General features: G+C 41.5%; 1 long non-coding RNA gene and 1 pseudogene across 1 annotated transcript in view; one reads left to right on the top strand and one right to left on the bottom strand.

Moving 5' to 3' along the window:
- LOC144381919 (uncharacterized) overlaps positions 1–20631 on the top strand; it is a 436617-nt gene that overhangs the window by 262081 nt on the left and 153905 nt on the right. The window lies entirely within an intron of this gene.
- Positions 3840–7413, bottom strand: LOC118547076 (NADH-cytochrome b5 reductase 3 pseudogene; annotated as a pseudogene).

Genomic DNA, 20631 nt, shown 5'->3' on the forward strand with positions numbered 1-20631 from the left:
CCTGCAGAGACCGATGATCAGAGTTGCCTTCAAGTTTCTTATCCAGTGTCACAAAGCTTGCACGTATGAAAACCAGGACTAGCACCTAAGTCTTATGGCAACAAGTCCAGTGCTTTTTGCAGGGCCCCAAACTGCTTTTCAGTCTTTCAATTTCACAAGCATTTCTTCAGGGCCCATTTCATCGGGTTCTAAGGGTGGCAAGAGTGCACAACACAGCTACCTCCTCTCAGAGGACTTAGAGTTTATTATTTTCTTAAGATTTTATTTATTTGAGAGAGTGAGTGAGCATGAGAGAGAGAGAGAGATCACGAGCAGGGGGAGGGGTAGAGGGAGAAGCAGACTCCCCGCTGAGCAGGGAGCCCGATGCCAGCTCCATCCCAGGACCCTGGGATCATGACCTGAGCCCAAAGTAGACGCTTAACCGACTGAGCCACCCAGGCACCCGATTTAGGCCAAAGTTTGGGTACATGGCTACAGCATCGATTGTATTTTCATGAAGTGTTTTCGGAATGTAGAGAAAGGAGAAATTGGGGCCTGTTCACTGGGGACAATTTCATGGAGGAGGCCTGTGGGCTTCCATGGATGTTCTACAACAAATAAACTAAGGAGTTAACCCTTTTGAGCCCCGAGTCTATATCGGCAGCTGTGTGAGGTCCCTCTCGTACTTTCCCTCATTTAGACCTCACCGTAATCCTCTGAGGTAGGTGTTATTACCCTCCACTGGGCAGATGAGACAATCACTGCTCACAGGGGTGGAAGGCATAGTTGTCCAAGGCACACTGTAGGGGCAGAGCCAGTGTTGAACATCTGAGGACTCCAGTGCCTCAACTCTTAACCACCATTGTACATGATTTTATACTCAGTAGATTTAAAAACCTGATTTATGGGCACCTGGGTGGCTCAGTTGGTTAAGCAACTGCCTTCGGCTCAGGTCATGATCCTGGAGTCCCGGGATCGAGTCCCGCATTGGACTCCCTGCTCGGCGGGGAGTCTGCTTCTCCCTCTGACCCTCCCCCCTCTCATGCTCTCTGTCTCTCGTTCTCTCTCTCGCAAAAAAATAAATAAAATCTTTAAAAAAAAAAACAAAACCTGATTTATTACAAATGTACATAAAAGATGCGTCTAGGCCTCAGAAGCAAAAAATAAATTGGAGTTCCCTCTTTCCCTTGATCTGATGGGAGACTTGTGGGATAGAACAGAGACAGGGGAACTATTACGTTCCAAGCTCTCACTTTATAAAACAAAGTTCTGGCCCACAGAAAAATACCCTGAAGCTTCAAGATAGCTGTGAAAGGGCCAAGTAGTCAAGCAGACATTTTGCCAAACTTAGCAAAAACAAAACGAGAATATAAGTACAGAGGACATTAACGGATTAGCACAATAAGGGCTGGTCTAAATCTTTTAAAGAGATCCAGTCTTTGTGGCCTAATACTTGGGGACAATCTGCCTCAGGAGGTTGAGATGCCACAGCTTTGTTCTCCAAACCACTGAGGGACGTGATCCAGGGAAAAGCTCATCTCCCTGCATAAGTTTCTAGAGCTATCAAATGTGGTTTACCTGTGCTTTCTAGAACTTTTATTCAGTGTACTTTTTATACATACAGATTTACAATACCAACATATTTTTGTACTTCCTTCAAAGTTCTTTCCCTAATGCCCTGTGTTCTGCATCAGCAGTTTCTGTCAGGGCGGGGGTGGCCGGCCAGCGCAGAGTGCTGGTTGGTGCACGCTTCTCCACAGGTGTTGCCAACTGGTCAACATGGAGGAAAAAGGCTTCAAGCAATTGGGAGAGAAGTAGGCAACATTAGGTCACTGGGCTCGACGGAAGGGAATAGGAAGATGCTAGAAAATTCAGTGGAGGGTTGACAAGAACAGTTTAATTAGTTTTTTTTTATTGTGGTGAAAAATATATAACACAAAAGATGCCATTTTAACCATTTTTTAAGTGTACAAGTCAGTGGCTTTAATTATTCAAAATGTTGTGTAACCACCATGATCTATTTCCAAAATTTTCCTTCACCCCAAACAGAAACTTTGTACCCATCAAGCCAAAATTTCCTATTCCCCTGTCCTCCAGCCCCTGAGAAACACCAATGCACTTTCTGTCTCTATGAATTTGCCTATTCTAGGTATTTCATATATTCCTATATTTCATACAGTATATGTCCCTCTGTGTCTGACTTCTTTCCGGGTTTGTCCACATTGTAACCATGTATCAGAACTCCATTCCTTTTTATGGCTGCGTATTCTATTGTATGTATCTAACCACATTTTGTTTATCCATTTATCTGTTGATGGCCACTTGGATTGTTTCCACCTTCTGGCTATTGTGAATAAAGCTGCAATGAACACTGGCTTACAAGCGCCTGTTTGAGTCCTTTTCAATTCTTTCAAGTATATACCAGGAGTGGAATGGCTCAGTCATAGGGTGAGTCTATGTTTAACTTTCTGAGGAACTGCCAAACTATTTTCCACAGGGACAGCACCATTTTACATTCCCACCAGCAGGGGATGAGGGTTCCAATCTCTCCATATCCTTGCCAACACTTGTTATTTCCATTTTCTTTTTATAGCCATCCTTGTAGGTATGAAGTGTTATCTCTCTGTGGTTTTGAGTTGTATTTCCTAATGACTAATGATATTGAACATTTTTAATGCACTTACTGGCATTTGTTTATCTTCTTTGGATAAATGTCTATTCAAGTACTTTACTCATTTTTTAATTGAGTTGTTTGTTTTAGATTGAGCTATAGGAATTCTTACATATTTTGGATAGTAAAACCTTATCAGATACATGATTTGCAAATATTTTTTCCCATTCTGTGGGTTGTCTTTTCACTTTTTTTTAAATATTAGCAAAATTTTACTTCAACTTTTTTTTCTGCTTATAAAAAAATCTTCTGACAAAGCTGATACATAAAAGGCTAACAGCTGTTGTCTAAAGGCAATGTGGAAGCCATAGAGAATGTCTCTCAGACAAGAGGCACTGCCCCAAATCTCCCCCACACTGGGGGCCAAGCAAGGGGGGGGGTAGAACTCTGCCATTAGGGTTGGTGGTCCCAACCAGGAGCCCAGGTTCCCCCTCCCCTGTCCAAATTCTCTTTTTTTGTGGTAAACAGGACTCTGCCAAGCTGACAGTTTGGAACTCCCAAGCTGCCTGAATGTTTGGGTGTGTTAGGGGAAAATGCTGTGGTTTCAAGATGGCCCACGTGCCAGCTCTCAGAGCCCTCAGCCAGCACCCTCTTCCCACTTCAGAGAGCCAGACTCCTGGCTGGCTGGGGCCTGGGACGGGAGGCTCACCCTCAGCATCCGTCCCTCTAATCACACCCCCACGCCCTGGAATTTTTGTTGTTACGGTCCTCACGTAGTGTCAGGTGCTGCTGAAGCCTAGCTGTAGCTCTGAGTCAGACAGTGAGGGGTGGCAGGCAAAGGCCCAGGACTATGGCTGGGGTGGCCCCCGGCCCCGGCAGCTCTGGGCTGCCTACACCTTTATGTTTATTTCCAGACTGTGGTCCACTGCAGGGAGGGGTGGGTGGAGCGAGGTGCTGGCAGCCTCAGCCCCATAGGATGTGTATATGGCAGAGGGAAAGGAGAAGGACAGAAGGAGGGACAAGGAGTCATGAGGATAGGGACAGGGCTGAGTGAGAGCCAGGTAAGAACTTGTCCTGAAGGTGGCCAGCTGTGGCCCATCTGAAACAGAACTCTGCTCCCTAGGGGGGCCCCTCAGGTCAGGCCAGCTGGGCAACCACCCAGGGCATGAGTAGGCCAGGTTGAACTTGGGCCACAGTGTTAAAGAATGATTGTGGGCGGTACTGGATACAGACAGGGTGTGGTGATGTCTCAGCTCTGCATGCTGCCAGGGCCTGGCCAACAGAAGGTGAAGCAGCACTCTTTGGAGTGGCCCATGGAGTCCAGGTTGGACAGGCAGGCATACTGGCTCATGGGCAGGACCAGCAGTGGTGGCACTTCCGAGGGTGGTAGCTGGTCCCAGATCATCTCTTATTCACAAAGCCCGAGCTGTAGTCCAAGGCTTCAGGGGTCCTTTCCACCATGTACCAGAGCTTGAAGCAAGTGGAATGTTCTTTCCTTAGTTCCTCTAGCTTTGGCTGCAGCAGGCTGTCCTTCTTGGTCCAATTGGCAAAGAGCAGTTGGCACATGGGGTGCTCATCCAGGTCCTTCATGATGTCACGGGTCACCTGCAGCATCTGAATGATGGCCTTTCCTCCCATGGTCACACCAACAGACTTCACCATCTTGATGACAGGGTTGGATTTCTTGTCTGGACAGGTGGCAAACTTCCCTTTGCCCAGATGGACTAGCAGCCCATTTGAGCCTTGGAATTCACTCAGTGATGTCTCTAACCTTCTTGTTTTCCAGGTACTGGGACATATTTCCCTCTAGTGGAAAACTTGGGATGGATGCCTTTGAAGAAAACCTTGATGACCAAATCCACTAAGCCCTTGTGGTCGTGGCCGGAGATGAGTATATAGGGCAAATGACTAGGTTTTGGTGGATTTGAATCAACGGGTAGATATGCTGGCCAATGGGGAAGCCTAGAATGCGATGAGGCCACAGAAGGATAAAGTAGAACCACTGGGTATTATGGCCGGTGTTCTCCTTTATTGATGAGCCACAGTGGGTACTTGATATTCAGGCTTTTAAAGGTGATGGCCGGGGCCCAATACTGGCTAGCTGAGCAGGCTGTAGAAGAACCAGATTGGGGAGAGCACCACATGCCCCAGATGCTCAGCTGGGCCCTGTGGTGGTGGCTGCTACCTGGGCCAAGACAGTTGGGCTGCCTCTTTTCACTTTCTTAATAATATCCTTTGATGCACAGAAGTTTTTAATTTTGATGAAGTTCAATTTATTTTTTTTTCTTTTGTTGCTCATACTTTTGGTGTCATATCTAAGAATCCATTGCCAAATCCAGGGTCACCAAGATTTACCCCTATATTTTCTTCTAAGAGTTCTATGGTTCCATTTTGAGCTAATTTTTATATATGATGTGAAGTAGGGGTCCAACTTCATTCTTTTGCATGTGGAAATCCAGTTGTGCCAACATTTTCTGCTAAAAAGACTAATCTTTCCCTCATTGAATGAACTTGATGCCTCTGTGGAAAATCAATTGGCCATAAATGTGTGGGTTTATATCTGTATTCTCAATTCTATTCCATTGGTCTATATGTCTATCCTTATGCCAATATCACACTGTTTTGATTACTGCAGCTTTGCAGTAAGTTTTGAAATCAGGAGGCGTGAGTCCTCCAACTTTGAACTTTTTAAAGATTGTTTTATGTATTCTGGGCCCCTTGCAATCCCATACAAATTTGAGACTAGGTTTTTCCATTTCTGCAAAAAAAGCTGTTGGAATTTTGATAGAGATTGTGTTGAATCTCTAAATCACTTTGGGGAGTATTGCCATCTTAACAATATTAAGTCTTCCAATCCATGAACATGGATGTCTTACCATTTATAGCCGTACCTTAGAAATACTGTGGGTTTGGTTTCACACCACTGCAATAAAGCGAATATCACAATAAAGCAAGTCAAATGAATTTTTTGGTTTCCCAGTGCATATAAAAGTTATGTTTACACTATACTGTAATCTATTAAGTGTGCAATAGCATGTTTAAAAAATACCAATGTAGGATGCCTGGGTGGCTTAGTCAGTTAAGCGTCTGCCTTCGGCTCAGGTCATGATCCCAGGGTCCTGGGATTGAGCCCTGCGTTGGGCTCCCTGCTCAGCAGGAAGCCTGCCTCTCCCTCTGTGCTGCTCTCCCTCTCTCTCTCCATCTCTCTCTCTGACGAATAAATAAAATCTTTAAAAACCTTACCTAAAAACACCAATGTATATACCTAAATTAAGAAAAGACTTTATTGCTAAAAAGTGCTAACCATCACCTGAGCTTTCAGTGAGTTGTAATCTTTTTGCGGGTAAGGGGTCATGTCTTGATGTTGATGCTTGTTGACTGATCAGGGTGGTGGTTGCTGAAGGGTGGGTGGCAGGGACAATTTCTTAAAATAAGACAACAATGAAGTTTGCTGCATCAGTCAACTCTTCATTTGATGAACGATTTCTCTTTAGCATGTGATGCTATTTGATAGCATTTTATCCACAGAGCTTTTTTCAAAATTGGAGTCAATCCTCTCAAACCCTGCCACTGCTTTATCAATTCTTAGGGGGGAAAGCTTTCAGTCTTTTACTACTGTGGGTTTTTCATAAATGCCCTTCATTACGTTAGAAAAGTTCCCTTTTACTCCTAGTTTTCTGAGTGTTTTTGTAATGAAAGAGTGTTGGATGTTGTCAAATGCCTTTTTTTTTGCGACAACTGAGATGATCATAGTTTTTTGTTTTTGTTCTTGTTTTTTTACCTTTGTTCTATTAATGTAGTTTATTACATTGATTTTCTTATGTTGAACTACTCTTGCATTCCTGAGATAAATCCCACCTGGTCATGGTGTCCAAATTCCTTTTAATATGCTGTTGGATTTGATTTCCAAGTATTTTGTTGAGGATTTTTGCATCCATAAGGGTTATTGACCTGTAATTTTCTTTCCTTGTAATGTCTTTATCTGCCTTTGGTATCAGGGTGATGCTGGTCTCATAAAATGAATTAGGAAGTGTTCTCTCCATCGTGATTAAGTTCATCAACTTTGGAGGCAGATGGTGTGAATTTGAATCCTGCCTCTGCTACCACAAAGTTTGTAGCAAATTATTTTGTTATTTACCCTGTCTAAATTTAATTTTCTACTCTGTAAAATGGGAATGTTAGGAGAATTAATTGGGTTCTTTCATTGTAAACCAGTGGTGTGCTGGTAAATGTGTAACAAACAGCTCTCAGAGAATGTGGAAGTGGGAAACCCTGATTTGTGGTGTTTGCCAATTTCCATGGTGTAACTATTGAAGTGACTGATTTTAAGGTGCCAGTGTGAAATCATCTAACGTGGAGTTGAGGAGACATGCACACGATCTGTTCTCATGTGCCAGTGAGAGCTGACGCCAGCACATCACTTTTTTAAAACAAGTGTGAAGTACATAATAAGTGATCGATCAATAAATATCATTTTCAGTTGCCTTTAACAACAAGAAAAAAATAAAGTGAAAATAGGATGATTCCTGAAAAGTCAAGATGTGTAATCTCCCTCAATATTGCCTTATGTTCTAAAATATTTTATATTCCAGGTACTTTGAAATGTTATCCTCAGATGGTCTGTCCTCTGTGGGAACCGCATCTCATACCCACTTTCTATCTTTAGATCTTGCATCATTGTTTACAGTGAACATAATCACAGGGACGATGGTCCTTGCCAACTGTTTGCCCCACTGGCAGCTGACCACACCTGGAAGGGCTCGTTGCTCCTAACTGCTTAACATACTAACCTTGAAGACGGCAGGAGAACTTAGAGGCATCATCCTGCCTTGGCTTCCTGGTTGGTAAAGTGTTCTGCTTGATATTGGCCCTGCTAAGAGCCACCAGCCAGTCCTGCTTCCCTAAAAGACACACACAGATTGCCCAACCACCCCCATCAGGCAAATGATTCTGCAAATGTCATGTCCTCTACACTTGTGCTCAGACCTGGGCTTAAAATCTATGAAGCAAACAAGGACTCTCTTACCCTGTATCCAGGGCACCTGGTCTTAATCCCTTGACCAAGTCACTATGTTGTCCCATGTTCCTTATCCATCCATCCATCCATCCATCCATCCATCCATCCATCCAAGACTTACAGAATGGATGCAAATACAAACATGATCTATGGTCCTAGAGTCCATAAATTCACAGAGTGGGATGTGGTTGGGTAGAGTGGAGATAGATAGGCAAACGAATAGTGGGACTAAGGTGCGATAAGAAAAAGTACAAAAGTATATGCAAAGTACTCTGTGAAACCAAAGGATGGATCCTGCTTGCCTCAGGGAGCTAAGGAGGTTTTTGTAGAGTGTGTGCAGGTAACCAAAGGGTAACACAGAGGTTTGGGGCCAGATGATGACAGACTTCGTATGCTCTACTGTGACATTGAACTTGATCCTCCAGCAACAGGGAGCCTTTCCTTTCCTCTTCTACTGCCCTGCATCTTAGGACTTCAAGGCCCTGGTCCCTGCTAATAAAATAATAACCAACTTTTTTAGGGCTTACAATGTGCCAGATACTGTACTAAGTGCTTTAAGTTCATTATGTCCCTTAGTCTTCACAACAACCTTAGAAGACAGAAAATATCAGCATCCCCATTTTACAATGAGAAAACAGATTTAAAACTCAAAGTCTCACAACTAGGAATAGGCAGAGCTAAGACCCAGTTCTGATTCACAGCCAAGACTGTGCTCCTAGAAACATGAGCCAGTAGGACCTGGTGTAGTTGAGCGGCTGGGAAGAGTGGATCCATCTCCCCAAACCAGCCTCCAAAACTTCCCCACATTTTGTAATGCTCATATACCTTAAAGCCTCTTACCTCCTACCTGGGCTATAGCAACAATCTGAAAGCACCTTGCTTAGGAGACAGTCGTAGTTATTGTGGAGGAGGGCTTCCTATGAAGTTGACGGCCGTGTCAACTTACCTCCAAGGACTGTGTTTGCTTCCGGGTGATGTTGAATTAATGATTAATCTGCTCATGTATAAGTCAGCTAATGCCCCTCCCAAATAATGTAATGTGTTAACCCAATTAAAAACACTTGCCCAACTAAATGGAGCATCAGACCTGGCAACTCCTATTTTACATTCTGTAAAAGGAAGCAGGAGTTCTCCTGACCCTTAGACTGTGTTAGATTTAGATATATATTAAATAGGTATACATATAATTTAATTTAGTGTGGATGTCAACTCTGTAAAACCGTGTGTACAAATAAGTAACCCGAAGCTCAGAAAGGTGAAACCACTTGTTCAAGGTCATAGAGTCAATTTTCTTTCTACGACTCCAGGACTCTAACATTGGGGTGGTCTTTCATTTGTATCCTATCAAATAACTGCCCTTCTTTTTAATAATAAGAATTTGAATGGCCCTAAAGGAGCATTATTATTTTAGAGATGTGGTGTAGTGCAAAGAGCAGGAGATTTGAAGCCAGATATTGCTGCGTGAAGATTCTAGTGCCTGCTTTGGAGTGGTGTGACCTTTGGCAAGTCACCTCATCTCACCTAAAAAGATGATTGTGAGAAAAGCAGTAGATGGCTGGCCCCTGGGGTACCTCAGTACACATTACTCCTTTCTGGCTCCTCCTCGGTGTAACACGAATGGACATCTCCAGCCATCTCAAGAAAATTGGTTACGTACTCAGTGCATCCTTAGAGGTATGTCAATTTATTTTAATCGAAACAAATTCCTGCTATATTATATTTTGGGGGAAAATCTGGGGAAGGTATTGTGAAACTAGGCAAATTATACAGCTCCCGCAAGGGGGAACTCCCAGACCAATCAAGGAGGTCCATGACTCATGCGTGTTTGGGGAGGAAACGGGAAAGTTGCTGTGTTGGAGCCAAATCAGTTGGAGAGCTTGAGGCGGAATGTTGGGACCTGAGGACCCGGATGTTACAGGAGGGGCCGCTTGAGGTGGGTACTACAAGGAGAATGTGCAACTCTTGGGGGCGATCTGGGATGGAGAGCGTGAGGGAAGGAGAGGAGGGAGGGCAGAGGGAAAAAGGAGAGCGCAGCTGGCTGCGCAGCCGACCTGATTCCTCCCTCTCATTCCCTACATCTCTAGCAATGACCATTACATCTCTAGCAATGACCATCAAAGCCAGGCACCTTTGTGTGAGTGCCTCTGACGGGAAAACCTGGAAGGGGCAGAGTTTCATTTCAACATTGTGCAGAACAGATTAGATGTGAGAAGGTGGAAGTGTCCCTTTGGATGTCATCCAGCTCTGGGAAGGGCTGTAGACTTCCGCAGGCCAGGTTAAAGGTTGGGGGGTTCAAACCAAGTTTACCCAGATCTTTGAGAGGCAAAGGGGACTCGGCTGACTTCCGAGTTGTATCTCTTGATTTCTTTCTCTTTCCTTCTTTACCTTTCCCTCCCCTCCAAAGCTCACCCAGTACAGTACTTGACATACAGTAGGCACCCCGTAAATATCTGTTGTGCTGAATCATATAAATATCATGTGTGGTTTCTGCTGTCGTGGGACCTAAAATTGGGTAAAGACAACACACACATATATTTCACACCTAAAAATAAACCTAATCCTAAAAATTCTGGGAAGGATATAAATACCATCTAAATAGGCTTACCACTTTCCCACCTCTTTGTTTTTTGGTATCCTTCAAGTTTCAACTCGTATCTCACCCTCCAGGAAGTCTACCTGGATTTTCAGTGATGTTTCCTGTCTCTGAAATCTTATGCCATTTCCCTTCTGTGTCAGCCATTTGTCACTTGATCATTTATTTTTCAGAAGGCTGTTTTGCCTTTTCTTCTATATACCACAGTCTCTGAGGACCACCCTTACTAAGGGCTGAGTATCCTATACACATAGTTGTCAGTTGATTGTTACTGATCGTATGTATCTTGCATCATATTCTCAGAAACTTAAGAATTTAATATGTGCTTGGCATATACTGGTACTGAATAAATGTTGTTGAATTGAGCTGAATTGTTGGGTGCCACAGACCTCTGAGAATCTATGAGTCCTAGATATTACTCTCCTGCCAGAATAACAGAAAATTAGAACTTGGGGAGAAATCAAATCTAATTCTTGTTAAGCTATAATTTATTTTCCTATTGCTCTTAGGCATGTAATTTAGGCTTTCCACTCCAAATGCAAATATGATTTATTGGCCAATCACTTTTACATGAATACTATGAGGTAAAAAAATGAAGATGCACAGAATTCTGATGCTGACAGACGTCATAAAATCACGTGTTCTAACCCAGGAGAAGTACAAGCTCAGAGAGGTTAAACAGACTGCCTATGTTTCCTTGGTTGGTCACAGAGCTCACTGAGCATTCAGGTCCCATGCTTTCTGGTCCAGTGGCCTTTCCAGGCTCTAAGCTTGGCTGTCAGAATAGTGTTTTCATTATTAATGCAATATACTAAGTCCCTGGGGTAGAATAAGCCTCATTATTAGAGCTAGTAAGTCAGTCCAAAGCAATTTGATATTCCTGTAAAATTGAATAGATTTTGAAGTAAAGAATCCTTGGGTTCACTGCCTTCCAATGGGGCCATCATCTCATTTATCCTATGTATATATAATATTTTATATATATATATATATATATATATACCCCATAAATGAACACTTCTGTATGAACACTCATTATAACAGTTTTATTGATTCTGTTATAGTGCTGTTAATTACATAAACCACAAAAACCTTCAGTTAGATTAAGCCATAATAAATAAGATTAGTAATACTCTGCTCTGTATAGTGAGTGTTTTTATAATAAATGGATGTTCATCTTTTCAGAAATTACTACATTGATGTCTTATAATTATATCAGATATTTGGACTTTTTTAGTAAAAAACTTTGAGTGTCTTCTAATAACTAATGATATTAACTATGATTATTCATCCTCATGATAACCCTATCAAGTGGACATTGTGATTTTCCTCATTTACAAGTGAAGAAATAAAATCTTATAGAAATTTGGTACCTTGCCCAAGATCCCACAGTAGGGGAGGCCAAGATCGAATGAGATAATATATATGTACTTAGCACAGTGCAGGGCAGATAGTGTGTTGAATAAATGTAATTGAAAGAGTCAGTATGAAGTGAGAAGAAAGGTGAAGCTGTTTCAAAGATGGTACATAAGGCATATAATTCCTGTATATAAAACATGTATGACTAGGGGCACCTGGGTGGCTCAGTCAGTTAAACGTCCAACTCTTGGTTTTGGCTCAGGTCGTGATGAGCCCCGCATCTAGCTCCACGCTGAGCCCAGAGTCTGCTTGAGATTCTCTCTCTCTCCCCCTCTGTCCGTCCCCCTGCTCCATGTGCTCTCTCTCTCAAATAAATAAATAAATCATAAACAAAACCCAAACATGTACGATTAAAATTTGATTCTGAGCTTCCTAACAATCAACAGGGGAAATACAATCAGTTATATAAGTGATAAGTAACCTTGCCCAAGAGAAGTATAAGTATCTGGAGCTCAGACCTATGGGCCTTTCTTCAAGACACAGCATTTAACGCCCTAGCAAGGACCTGAGAGGATGAGGCAAACTCACCGTGGAATACATGGGATGGCTGTTAGAAGCTTGGAAAAAGTGATGGCCAAACCTGAGTGAAGTGGAGATGCCTGAGTTGCCCTGGCAGAAGGCAGAGGAAGGATTAAGAAGTTGAGGGAAGGGGCATGTAGTAGAGTGGAAATGTTATGTAAGGCCAGAAGCCCCATGAGAGCTCCCATGTTTTATGGGAGGCCCAAAGGACACACCATTCATCAAGACCATTAAGAATGTACTACAGAGAGAGGTATCAGTGTCACTAAGAAGTCACTTCTGAAGGTCTGGGCTTAAAGTAGGAGAGTGGTCCCAGAGCTGGGCTTCTTAATAGTCATGGGCATGATGGGCTCCTCCTAAAGAACAGAGACCAATCAGAAGTGCTTAACTACCAGAAGCCATGAGGCCACAATACCATAGAGACAGAGGGGCAGCCACAGGGGCTTGGTCTGCAGGAATTATAGAGAGGGTTAACAGCTCATAGTGTCCCAAGGGGCAATTGTGTAGACAACAAAGGTACTGCATAAAATCTAAAAACGAGAGAGGGCCTTCGATCATGTGGTCCTCTGGTCATATGTATCACACACGACACCATCTAGAGCAGCAGACCTCACAGAATGCTGGGAGGCCTTGGAAAGGCACGTCTGAAGTGACAGATCAGAGGCAACCCTCTGAGAGACCGGGTTGTCTTTCTATAGGATATGGTTTAAATCAGAGACCTCTGTATGACAGTGTGTCCACACTTAGGAACCAAGGAATCAGAGCAGGAGTGGTGCCATTTACCATCACTCCTAATGACTCACTGGGGAACTTTGTCCACATTCTGGTCTCTTCAAGTGTTAGAGGGCCTGGGCCCTTGCCAGGGGATGTAACAAGAGTCTTATGGGTTTATGAATTATAGCTGTCACCAAGGCCCTTTGGATTTCTTGTCTCCAGAGACCAGCAGGGGAAAAGAGTCACCATTCATGGCAGGGAGAATCCATTCTCATCAGCAGGAGGTAGAGTTCCTTTTATACATGCAGCTAGGGAGGAACATGGGTGGAACCCGGGAGAACACAGGGGCCTCTCCTGGCACTCAGCTGCCCCACTGGAACTATGACTGGAAGTCTATAGCATGCCTGGCCTGAGAAAGGTGTGACTGCAAAGGGCTCAGATCCCTCCGGGAAGGAAGATTTGGGTCACTTCACCAGGTAAGCCACCAGGACCTGCCAAAGTAATAGCTAACCAGGAGAGGAATTTAGAATGGACAGAAGAGAAAACAAACAAACAAAGCGGACAGAAGAGGGAGAGGATGTGAACCAGCTGTGGCTATGAGACCAAGGGCAGTGACCTTGCCATAATTTGCCTCATTAACAATCTTTTCTAAATCTCCCTGCAGAAAGATAGGTCCACAGACCTGTGGAGGTCCTGCTCCCTGAACATGCTATAGAAGTGGACCTGAGCAGTGCAATGGGTAGAATGTAGCCGCCATGAAAGTGCATGGCTCAGCTCTCCTCCTGCAGGGAGCATGACTGATGGAGAGTTCTGGCTATTTCCTCTGTGCATCCATTACCATGTTTGTATGGGGACTGGATCCCCATGCCAATGACTGAGCATGGCAAGCATACTAAGGCAGGCCAGTTCCAGTGAGTGGTGGTCACTTTGGCTTGAGGACTCCCAAGTGGCTTCCCTGAGGTTTTTTTGGAAATGTGCTTTCTGTCTCTTTCTATCTCTTCCTCCCGTTCCCCTACTTTTTTTCCACAGATATTGGAGTTGCAACATGGTCTGGAGGCTTCCCTCACCTTCTCTTGCTTTCTCCCCCTTTACAGGCATTTCCCCAATAAATCTTTTGCTTATCTATCTGTCTTAGTTGCTTCTTGAAAGACCTAAACTAATGTATGCTCCCCAGTTAGTGACTAGCTACTTAAGTGCAGTCCATGCACCATAATGTAGTTGAAACAGTGAGTTTGTATATACTTTCTTACTCCATCTTCATAATCATTGAATAATACTACTTATTCCAGTTTTACATATGAGGAAACTGAAGATTGATTTAGGAACTTGCCTGGGGGTATACAGCTGCTAAGTGGCAGAGCTGCGCTGAAATTCAAACTTAAATCTGTATTACTCCAAAATCACCTTTACTACTCAGCTATGGGACAGCTGGGCTAAGGGCAGAGTTGATATCTTAAGAGAGTTGAAGTCTCTAAGGAAGATGAGTCTCATGTCTTAACAGGAGTGAGCTGAGGAAGTTCTCCAAATCAACATCAAGGTGTATCTCAAGCAATATTTTAGGGCAGTACTGATACTCTCATCAAATCCATGATAGAAGCATCAAAGTTCTGGACAGTATTCCCTCAGGAATTTTAGTCCAGAAGGGTTTTAAAGTGGGCCTTCACAATTATACATATGTGATTCAATTGCTTTCATCTTTTTTCTTTCTCTGAATTATACTTTTAGCAAATATCTACTGAACTTTTACTATATGTCATGCATGATTCCTTCTAGGCAAAAAATTATATACATTCCTTTTGCTTCCCCATTACATTTAATCAGACTGTTTCTTCTTACTCTCAGTCTGTCATTATCAGTATTATTGATGGCCTACTGTTTTCATGGTACTAGGCAATGGGAAAGGATCGCTTTCCTTTAAGTGTAATAATTTCCCCAACTTAGAAGGAGACTAATTCTTTTTTTTCTTTTTAATAAATTTTATTGGAACATTGGTTATCCATGTGCTAAAAAATCAGATTATACCAAAATTTTTTAAATGTGAAGTGAATCATAGAACTTAAAGTGAGAACTAAAGATATGAATTTTCTAGAAGAAAATGGGTGAGCATATTTATTATCCTGGATTAGGCAAGGATTTCCTAAATGTGACGCAAAAAGCATACATCAAAAGCTTTTAAAAATTGACAAATAGGATAGTAAAAATTAAGACTTCTGTTGTTTGAAATGCACTCAATATATTAAAACGAAAAAGCACGCTGTTCACATTACTATCTATAAAACATATCAACAATAAAAGACATATATCCAGAATATAATTTATTCTTAAAGTGATATAATAAGAAGATAAAATACTGATTTTAAAAAAGGGGAAATGACTAGACACTTCAAAAATAGACGATACTCATTCACATGGCAAAGAAGCACATGAAAAATTCTCATCATCATTCATTATTCATTGGGACAACACAAACGATCATTTCAAGTCCACTGGAATTGCTAGAATTACAAAAAGACTGGTAATACTAAGTATGGTGAAGATATGGAGCCACTGACAGTCAACAAAACCAAAAGACAACCGACAGAATGGGAGAAGATATTTGCAAATGACATTTCAGCTAAAGGGCTAGTATCCAAAATCTATAAAGAACTTATCAAACTCAACACCCAAAGAACAAATAATCCGATCAAGAAATGCGCAGAAGACACGAACAGACATTTTTCCAAAGAAGACATCCAAATGGCCAACAGACACATGAAAAAGTGCTCAACATCGCTCGGCATCAGGGAAATCCAAATCAAAACCTCAATGAGATACCACCTGACACCAGTCAGAATGGCTAAAATTTACAATTCAGGAAAGGACAGATGTTGGCGAGGACGTGGAGAAAGGGGAACCGTCCTACACTGTTGGTGGGAATGCAAGATGGTACAGCCACTCTGGAAAACAGTATGGAGGTTCCTCAAAAAGTTGAAAATAGAGCTACCCTACAACCCAGCAATTGCACTACTGGGTATTTACCCCAAAGATACAAACGTAGTGATCCAAAGGGGTACGTGCGCCCCAATGTTTATAGCAGCAATGTCCACAATAGCCAAACTTTGGAAAGAGCCAAGATGTCCATCAACAGATGAATGGATAAAGAAGACGTGGTGTATATATACAATGGAATATTATGCAGCCATCCAAAAAAACGAACTCTTGCCATTTGCAACAATGTGGATGGAACTAGAGGGTATTATGCTAAGCGAAATAAGTCAATCAGAGAAAGACAAGTATCATATGATCTCACTGATAAGAGGAATTCTTAATCTCAGGAAACAAACTGAGGGTTGCTGGAGTGGTGGGGGGGGGAGGGATGGGGTGGCTGGGTGATAGACATTGGGGAGGGTATGTGCTATGGTGAGCACTGTAAATTGTGTAAGACTGATGAATCACAGACCAGTACCTCTGAAACAAATAATACATTATATGTTAAAAAAAAAAAAAAAAGATAGTAGGAAAGGAAAAATGAGGGAGGGGGGAATCGGAGGGGGAGATGAACCATGAGAGACTATGGACTCTGAGAAACAAACTGAGGGTTTTAGAGGGGAGGGGGGTGGGGGGATGGGTTAGCCCGGTGATGGGTGTTAAGGAGGGCACGTATTGAATGGAGCACTGGGTGTTATTCACAAACAATGAATCATGGAACACTACATCAAAAACTAATGATGTATGGTGACTAACATAACATAAGAAAATAAAATTTAAAAAAAGAATAAAAAAAGATATGGAGCCCCTGAAATTTTTATATATCACTGGTGGGCATATAGTAAGAGACTGCTACTTTGGAAAGCCATTGATCTGTTTCCTATAAAGTTAAGTACACAATTATCATATAACCTACAAGTGAAGGAGACTAAATCAATGGATTAGAGGCCACATAGGTAATTGTCCAGTTACTGTCTAAATTTAGTTTAGAGGTAAAAGACCTAACATTTTATATTACTTTTCATTTTTCTTTGAAGGGTGGGATAAGGGAAAGGGATTGTTAAATAAAGAACATTTATTGAATACTATATTTTCAATATAAATGACAGTCTTGATTTAAAAAAAATAGCACTTCAAACATTTTGGAGCATCCATTAAAAATTCAGTGGTTTAAATATTGGATATTTAAAGCATTGAGCTGTATAAAACCCAGAGTAATGAAGAATAAACATTTATGTCATCCTCCCTCATTCAGTCTCTTAAATCTTTTTTCCCCCCCTAACATATATCACTATCTGACATTATTCTAATTATTGACTCATTTGCTTGTTTTCAGCTATCCTCTCCAACTAGGAAACTTCCCTGTCTTGTTTCACTGCCATATTTACAGTGCAGTGTAGTGCCTGGCACATAATTTGGTACTCAACAAATATTCGTTGTATTCATTTGTCTAACCTAAGGAGAGAGGATGACTTCCTAAAGAATCACAAAGGAAACCACAATGCAAACAAACAATAAACAAAAAACCCACAACAGTCAACATACTTGACTATAAGAAAATGGAAAATTTTTTTAATTAAAGATTTTATTTATTTATTTGAGAGAGAGAGACAGAGGTAGAGCACGAACAGGGAGGAGAGGGAGAAGCACACTCCCTGCTGAGCTGGGAGCCCAACGTGGGGCCCTGGGATCATGACCTGAGCCAAAGGCAGCCACTTAACCAACTGAGCCACCCAGGTGCTCCAGAAAATGGAAAATTTTTATGAACATAATTTTTTAGAGCAAATAGTATGTTGGAAAAATACAGATCAGAAGTAAGACAAAAAAAATATATTGCTATCTTTATTAAAGATACTGTTATTACAAACTGCTAGAAGATACTATGATCCCAGTAGGTAGCAGGCAAAGAATGAAAACAGCATTTTCCCTACCTATTCCATGGACACACTCTGATAAATTAAAAGAAAAATGAAAAATAAAAATGAGTGAGAAAGCACATGGAATTATTAATCTCTTTAATAATCATGGAAATTCAAAATTAAAGCAAAAAATATGTTTTAAAAACATTAAAGATATAAATCATTTTATTTTTAATTAATTTTTAAATTTATTTTTATTTATTTATTTTTCATTTTTTAAAAATTTTATTATGTTATGTTAATCACCATACATAACCTCATTAGTTTTTGATGTAGTGTTCCATGATTCATTGTTTGCGTATAACACTCAGTGCTCCATTCAATACATGCCCTCTTTAACCCATCACCAGGCTAACCCATCCCCCCACCCTATTTATTTATTTTAAATATTTCATTTATTTATTTGACAGAGAGAGTACAACCAGGGGGAGCAGCAGGCAGAGAAAGAGGGAGAAGCAGGCTCCCCACCTAGCAGGGAGCCCAATGTGGTCTCAATCCCAGTACCCTGAGATCATGACCTGAGCCAAAGGCGGACACTTAACCTACTGATCCACCCAGGTGCCCCTTTAAATTTTATTTTAAGTAGGCTCTACACCCAATGTGGGGTTCAAATTCACAACCCCAAGATCAAGAGTTGCATGCTCTACCATCTGAGCCAGCCAGGTGCCCCAAAGATGTAAATCATTTTAAAATGATAAAGTTTGGGGGGCCTGGGTAGCTCAGTTGATTAAGTGTCTGCCTTTGGCTCAGGTCATGATCCTGGGGTCCTGGGATTGAATCCCGAGGCAGGCTCCCTCTCCCTTGTCCCGTTTGTGCTCTCTCTCGCTCACTCTCTCAAATAAATAAAATCTTAAAAAAAAATGATAATGTTCATTGTTGCAGAACCTGACATTGTGTACATTTTTCAGAGCAGTGTAAATTTTTGGAAACTTCCTGGAAAGTGACTTGCCAATATGAATCTATGAATCAGGAATCCAAAAATGTGCAGTCCAGTTAACTCAATAGTTCCATTTCTGTAAATCTCTCCTAAGATAATTGCCTAAATAGTATATATTTAATTATTATTTATTTGCATGAAGAAATTTATTAGTTATAAAGACTTTTGTAGTAACATAGAAAAATGCTCATAAATTAAAATAAATTTAAGGAACAACTTATAAAATTACAGGCACACCATGATTATACTTAAATTAAAAAGATGCCTAGTGAAAAAGAACTGGAAGAAAATATATACTAAGGTAAACATTTATATTAGGGTTGTAAAATTACAGTGATTTTTATCTCTCTTCTCTAGTTTCCAAGTCTTTGTAATTGAATTTCATGATCTGTACAATGGTATTTTAGTTTTGCTCAGTACAACTTTTTAAGGCAAACCTTATTGTTTGAATCTATTTACTCATTGTAATCTAATCTTTTCCAGAGAAATAGACTGGTGAGCAAATACTTTTTTGATGAAGATTTATGTGGGAAACCCATGTGTATGATTGCTGGTTGGATGGGGTTGTTTTTTGAGAATTTCCCCGATAAGAGGTTTCTACTTCATTGTATTTGGTTTAGTTCAATTTAGATGAATATTTGTAGCAGGCTTGTAGGTTTTATGCTACATGTTACATATTAGAAGGAAATATGTGTAGTCCTCCTTTTATACTGTTCTCTCTCTCTCTATGTTCCTTATAGGGTGACTTTCCAATTTTTTTCTATTCTCAAACGTAAAATTGAATTCCTTATCCAATTTAGTTGGTATTGTTCTTAGTCAACTAATTTGGAAAATTTTGGTCATGTAAGGCTCTTCCTTCTACCTCAACGCCCACATCTGAATCAGTTACCATGCAGTCTATTCTACCTCTTCAGGCTTTTGACACTTTCATGTTTATCCCTCCCTACTCCACTGCTTTAAATATTGATCTTATCACTTGTAGCCTGCAGCTCTACAATGCTATGGACATTAATCTTGTCCTCCGATCCATTGTCCACCTTATTTTTACATTAGTGGTTCTCAACAGGGGTGGTTTTTGTCCCCCAGGGACATTTGGCAATGTCTGAGGACATTTTTGGTTGTCATAACTGGGCCAGGAGGTGAGTGGGGGGCTGGGGGGCATGGAAGAGAAGCGAGGGGTATTGCTATTGGCATCTAGTGGTTAGAGGACAGAGATGCTGCTAAACATCCTGCAATACACAGGAAGCATCCCATAACAAAGAATTATCTGGCCCCAAATGTCAATAGTACTGAGGTTGAGAATCTCTGCCCTAGGGTGATTCTTGTAAAATAAAAACCTGCTTAAATACCTCAAGAACACACAATGTCGGGGTGCCTGGGTGGCTCAGTCGTTAAGCATCTGCCTTCGGCTCAGGTCATGGTCCCGGGGTCCTGGGATCGAGCCCCACATCGGGCTCCCTGCCCAGCAGGAAGCCTGCTTCTCCTCCCACGTTCCCTGCTTGTGTTCCCTCTCTCGCTGTGTCTCTGTCAAATAAATAAATAAAATCTTAAAAAAAAAAAAAAAGAACACACAATGTCTTTCAGGCAAGATTTGTGCATAACTCTCATCTTATTCCCCAGCCACACCGCATATATGTATTACTGCCCGAATATGCCATGATCCCTGCCTGGGCTCCTGTGATTTATCTGCTGCTTGTAGTTTCTTCTTTTTTTCCTAATTTGTTCAGGCTAGGTTGGGTAATTCTCCTCTATGACCAGTTTTAGCAGAGCATGAATCACACTGAACACTCACCTGTTATCCCACTCCAACGTGAGCACCAGAGGTCAGGAATTGGGTATTTTTTCCCAGAATCTTCAGCACTTAGTGCAATGCCCAGTATAGGGAAATACACTCAACCAAGGCCCTTTCTCCTTATTCCATTTATATAGCAATCAGATTCATTCCTGAGTACAATG

This window comes from Halichoerus grypus, chromosome 5 (assembly GCF_964656455.1).
Source record: "Halichoerus grypus chromosome 5, mHalGry1.hap1.1, whole genome shotgun sequence".
Lineage (NCBI taxonomy): Eukaryota > Metazoa > Chordata > Mammalia > Carnivora > Phocidae > Halichoerus > Halichoerus grypus.